Source organism: Rhea americana, unplaced genomic scaffold (genome assembly GCF_003343005.1).
Source record: "Rhea americana isolate MKP2758 unplaced genomic scaffold, rheAme1 scaffold_102, whole genome shotgun sequence".
In the NCBI taxonomy this organism is placed as follows: Eukaryota; Metazoa; Chordata; class Aves; order Rheiformes; family Rheidae; genus Rhea; species Rhea americana.
Window position 1 is genome coordinate 2,063,917 of NW_028185062.1, and position 6,260 is coordinate 2,070,176.

Below are 6,260 nucleotides of genomic sequence, written 5' to 3' on the forward strand. Positions count from 1 at the left end.
GAAATTTCTATTGGAAGACRGCTGTGAGGTATGGCTCTCAGCTATTTCATTTGCTAAACTTTACCTATATTTTTCTCACCTCTTGACTATATTCTCCCTTTAGTCTCACTCCTAAAAAATGTATTATTTAGACAAAAATTCCCCAGAAAAATTCCATTTTGTGAGGGGTTTGGAGCATGCTTAGTGAGTGCAGGTGCTTCAGAGATGTTTAACTTACAAGCCCTGCAAACTCCATTAAACATGGTATAGTACGTGCACAACCAGTGACTTTTCAAACATTAATATGCTGGCCAAACACAGGCAGATTTTCATGGGGTAAACTTGGACAAAAGGACACATTGTGCCAGGTACCAAGTTCCTATCTCCAGATAGAAATGCTCTATTTTGCTGTTCAAAGATGGACATTTTTAACAAGGGAAAGCAACCTATATTTTCCTTGGTCTCATTGTCAGAAATGCTGGCATATTTATTCTGATATTTTCCCAAGGAACTCCAGACAGGCTGGCATTAAGACTAGACAAAGAGGAGCAGACTTCTAAGAGAGAAGGCACTGGGCATCCTTGGGCCAGTCGGACAACGTGCAGTGGCCAAGGGTGCTGAGTTAGCCCCTTCCTCCAACCCTTGTGCTGGCTCTGGTGCTCTTCATTGCGCCACTTCAACTCCTTGCATGGAAAATGGGGTTTGCCCTGTTAATCCGCCAGCTTAGCTGGATCTGCACAGCACGGGACCCAGACTCCGCAGGCAATGGGGAACACAACCCGCCCTCGCAGCAGCCGTGTGCCTTTCAAACAGCTCGAGCCGCTGTTGAGCTGCAACCTCACTGCACACGGACAAGGGGCTGAGGGACCACATCTGAAGAGGATGCTGGTTCACAGGCAGACTTACCCCCACTGTCCRTGCACTGTCCACAAAGCAACAACCCATCCTCAGTGTCTTTCCACTGCTGTAACAGTGTCACCATACAGTGCAGTGAGGTAGAAAATAGTATCAGAGGCGCTTTTGGGAAAGCTGTCAGCAAAAATGCACTGTATTACAGGATGTTTATTACCCTGCTTTGGACTATGTGTGCTTAGTCATAAAGTCTTTGTGATGAGAAGGTGGCAGTATAAAAATAAATGTTTACGAGTAAAGTAGGTCTCCTCCAGTAATAAACTGCTCTAATCAGTGATTAGAGCAAGAGGGAAGGAAAAAAAAAAAAAAACGACTGTGTATAAGGTCACTCCACGAAGGTGTGGTACAAGTCCCTGCAGGCATGAAATCAGCTGCCTTGTGCAAGACAAGTGATATTGTCCCCTTTGAAGAGGGCCACATCCCCCCACAACAGTGCCAGCAACCTCCCAGTGCAAGCAGGCGCCAGCTACTAGCAAACAAGCAGCTGCTACACAGCTCTGCACAGCTGCCCCACATCCTGCTCTACTCCTAGTATCACAGTAAGTTCAGACAGCCAAAGGGACAGAAGGCATTCACTGTTTTGCTTGGACATAAATGGTGGTAGGGACATAGCACAGGGATCTCAGGCATGACTGGGAGATCAGATCTTATTTTCAGCATAGTTGTCCCATATTACGGTGTTGGGCACACAACCTGAACCAAAATTTCAGAAGTAAACATACATACTTGGGCAACTGACTCCATTAGGCATCTATTTGGATGACCTGATTTTCTGTGAGAGCTATATGCATATAAGCTCTGATTACCAGCAGCTGTGACAGGAAGTCAATCAAGTCCTCTGCAAATCCACTCGTTGTTTATGTAGGTGAATAAAGGGTAYATAAAGAGGCCAAGACATTCAACTGTGCTAGACTGAAATATCGTGCCCCAGTCTCCATGTGTGTGTGGCCTAGGGTCGTTCCTCCTCCAGGCCTGCCCCAAGGAGGAGGTTTTGCTTCTGAGAAGGGCAGGGGGAAGACTCGGTAGAGCAGTGTTGGGCTTTTGTGGCTTCRGGCCTGTCCAGGGCCCCTGACCCAAGAGGGCCACCGAGACGAACATTCGTGTCAGAGAGCCAAACAGCTGCAACACTGATCCAGAGCRCAGAACAGGCAAATACACGAGACAGATCTGGTTACGCTGCTCTGTTCTTGAAGCTAATAATCTACATCCCACACCTGTGACCTAAGCTAAGGCTTCTCTTTCTCTCCAGGCTGATGACTCTTATGCATGCTCAATAATTCATCAGGGCCTCAGCTCATCTTTCTAGAGAACCAGGTCGGTCTCTCCCTCAAGTCCCAGCCCAGAGAGGAAAGTTTTCCCTCAAGACAGCTGGAAGCCAGCCTCTACCTGCTTCAGAAAATAACCTCTTTCCTTGTGGTTACAAACATGGTCATTAACACAAATTAAAGGTAGAAAGAGAGCAGAAGTGGCTGTGTCAATACTACATTGACTCCACAAGGTAAAGAGGTACTGCATCCTCTTGCGAGCAGAACAGGCACAGAAGTAAGTTTTGTGGATTAGAAACCATAGCCAAAGATGGAGAGCAAAAGGGGCAGGAGTCCTGAGTAAACATCCCTAGTACASCCAGCATCCTAACATCCCTCATCCACACATGCCTCCACAGGAGCACAGGAAGTGAAAAACCTGTATGTTGCCCCAAAACTCTAGCTAGAACGGGAAGACCACATCATCTCCCCTCACCTTCAGCTCCTGGAGAGCTAAGGAAACAGCCAGGGGTTTCCAGCTCACACAGTCCCCATCTCTCACTCAAGTAGTCCTTCYACCTTCCCACCAGCATGTGGAGAGGACCCCATACATTTCTCAGTCAGGCAACAGGCAGTCTTACGCCTCCCCACTTTTCACATGGCAATAAAAAGGCAGCAAGGAAGAAGAATGAGAGAGACAGAGCAAGAGAATCTCCACCTTATTATTTGACTGATCAAGCCAAAACTGCATTACTCAGCACCACCTCAAAAAACGGACAGGTCCCAGCAAGTAAGATAAGAGGCAAGAAAAGCTAGCCTGTCCTTCCTCCTCTCTYGCCTCCGTGTAACTGGCAATCAAGTGAAGCATAAAGGTTAATGGCTCATCAGCTGCTGAGAAGGATAAATGAGAGGTGGCTGGGCTCACTGCTTTGACTTACCAGAGAAGTGGTAAACTCTGGACCCGTTTCTTATTTAGGCCCTTCTCTGCTTATCTATGCTTACCCTCAGCATCCCAATAGGTAAGTACTACAGGGTTTACCCTGACTAGCAACACTGAAGTAAAAACCGCAGTGCCCTGCAGGACTGTAGACACGAACATCCCCAAAGCAACAGCCCATCCTCGCTGGAGGTGCCCTTCCCCGCAGCTCCCCTTAGTGCAACGGGAATGGCTCTCGTGAGGACTCAGCAGCCCGTCATCCTTTCCCTAGCTCCATCCCACATGACAGGTAGTTTAGTCACGGCCAGCCGAGATCCCTCCCCGTCTCCTTCCTTTGCCACATCTTTGTGCCATCACTTGCATCCGGGTCTCGCCCTTRAACCGCACCAGGAAGTTTAACCTGAGGCAAACACAACAAAAAAAGCGAGCAAGCAAACCCGTCTCCCAAGCGCTAGCTACTCGCAGAGCTGGTCCCAGATAGACCGAAGCCAAAAGGATTCGTCTGCAGCTGCCTGTGCCACACGGCGCCATCAGGAAGTCCTTGCAGCCAGTGAGGCCACTTAGCCGGGCTTTACAGCAGGGCAGTGGGGACCTGGACTAAATCCTCCTTATTTTTCTGCCTAGTTAGGTCACTTCCTCGTGGAAGTTGGGCACCGTRCTGGTCAGGGCTGGGGTCTCAACAGCAAGCATGACGACAGGGTAGGCGACGCAGGCCGACCAGCCCGAAACTCCTGCACTGACTTTGTTACAAGCCATGCGTGTCTAAGAGCTGTTATAACCTTAGTCAAATATTAAACTAGCGTCTAGTTTAAACCCCCTGAGGAAGCCACCGTGTACAGCTACTATTGCAACACTCACAGCGGATGCTTTTCAGCCCACAAAAGACAAATGTTAAGGATGACTCACCGTTTYGGGACCCTCTTAAAAAATGCTTCTAATTTATAAAACCACACAGCCTACTTTCCCCTCGTACTAATTTGAATAACACATAACTCCCAGGTGAAGTCATGGGAAATTATTAAATTAGCAGAAGACGAGGGCTTAGATGGCAATTCTACACCAGGAGGGCAGGGAAGAGCTCACCAAATTGGCAGCAAACTATTGCAACAGAGAGGAGTTCCTAGTAGAAGTCCTCCATCTTGGGACTAATTCAATTAGTATTTGTATTACTGAGCCTCTACAGAGGAAACGGGGCATATTTAGAAACTGTGTTAGTGGGACAGAGTTGGGATGCATCACTCTTACAGTGATGGACCTTAAATATCACATTTAAAGGTTAAATAAACAAGCCAGACCCATTTACCAGGCTGAAGGAATGAGACAAATTTAAGAAAATAAGGAGTAAGGTCACATAGTTCGGAAATTGTCACAAGAATTTTAACTCGAGGCTGATCAGCCAAAAACGGCAGAGAGAACAAGAAAGACCAAGAGCCATAAAGCCCTTACTGTTCTTAAAATGACTCTACAATGAGACTAGGAATAATACTGGTATGCTCCTAAAATGTACTCAGCAACATATTTCCAGCACAGTGAGAAGATTAAATACTTGGTAATGATGATCCATTCTCTGGACTATGGCATATGATTTTATAAACACACTTAATAAACAATAATTATAACTGGAACAGATGTAGAAAAACAACTTCTGGGAYGACAGGGGAAATTGAGACTCTACCATGAAACAAATGATTGAAAGATCACAGCTTGCTTACACTAGCAGAATGAAGATAGAGTTAGGATATGATTTCACTAAACTAAATACACCTGAAGAAAGCAAAGGGAGAGAAGCTTTTGAAATTAAAAGACTATTGCACAAGAAAACTGAGTATAAGTAAAAACCACAAACATATTTAGACTGATCAGTAGAAAAGCTAGCAGGAAAATTCCAGCAGTCTTCTGATGAGAGCAAAAGTGATTAACCCCCCCACTGTTAAGGTTAGGCTTGATCACTGTATGCAGGGGTCAGATGACACTTTTTTTGCCACCTCCCCCCAGGTGAGGCAGAGGGGATCTGCTCTGTTCACTTAACAGCGAAACAGGCTGTTATCTGGGGCAGCAATGGGTAAATCYTACCCCGCTTTCCTCCAAACCGCAGTCTGCTGTTTCCTGTTCAGTACAGCAGGGCCAGGGAGATCTGCAGAAGTTGCATTCAATACCGGGTAGTAGGCTGTCAGATTTATCAGTCCCGCAGGCAGGGCTGTCGGTCATCCTCTGTACCTGTCCTCGGCGGAGTACAAACACTGACCTTCCTGAACAGCAACAGAGCAGTTTAATTTAGTCTCCTCAATGCTGTTATGTTCTTCAGGACAATCCCAAAGACCTGACGTACAGACGGGCTCTGAACGCGGAGCAGGAGAAACCTACACAACTTCTAACAAAGATTCTTATAGCCCCTACAGAAAATTTTATCCTTCTTCTCTAGAGTTACACACATTTCAGTCTTTCCTTTCCCTGCTGCCCCACTGTCTGGTTTTCAGGGTTTAGGCTGAGCTTGCAGCTCAGATCTCTCCCATACACCCTACTGTAGCCAGGTCAAAGCAATTTCCTATTGCAAACAGAAGTCAGCCCCATAGCCAAATGTGAGCATTAGGCCCTGGAAAGTTGTGGAACRTATTAAAAACAAGATTCCTGCAGCATAATGTTCTCATAGCGTTAGTCTGTGACAACCAAAAGGGGAAAATTTTTCTAAGCCTTTAGGATACCTAAGAACTCTCAATAGTCCTGCAAGAACACAAGGCTGCAGCAGAGGTACCACAGGCAGAAAGAAGCGCCAAGAACTGAAATGCTGGACACCAGAAAGGTCCCCAGAACTGCAAAACCAGGCGCCGTTAAAGGCATAGCTGCCGATCACCATCTCTTTTGGAAGATATGCCACTCAAAACCATCTCACACTTGATGCTGTGTCTCAAGTTACGCATTTTTCATTAAGAAAAATAACGTCCAAGCCAATTACAAGCCCTCCTTGCTCTTCTAAGGAGTCCGCCAGAGGCGGGAGGATGGCTGAGCAGGGAGCTTTAGGGCTGTTTGCGGACGGGGGGGGAGTGGATCACACCGGTATCTCTGTTAAGCAGGGGAACTTGAGCCAGGCTCTGCAAACGGAAGCCCGGAAACATACCCAAGCCACGGCAGGCAGGCAGGCAGCCTGCCTTCCCCCGCAGCCCCACAGAGCCCGCAGCCGTGACCCCCGG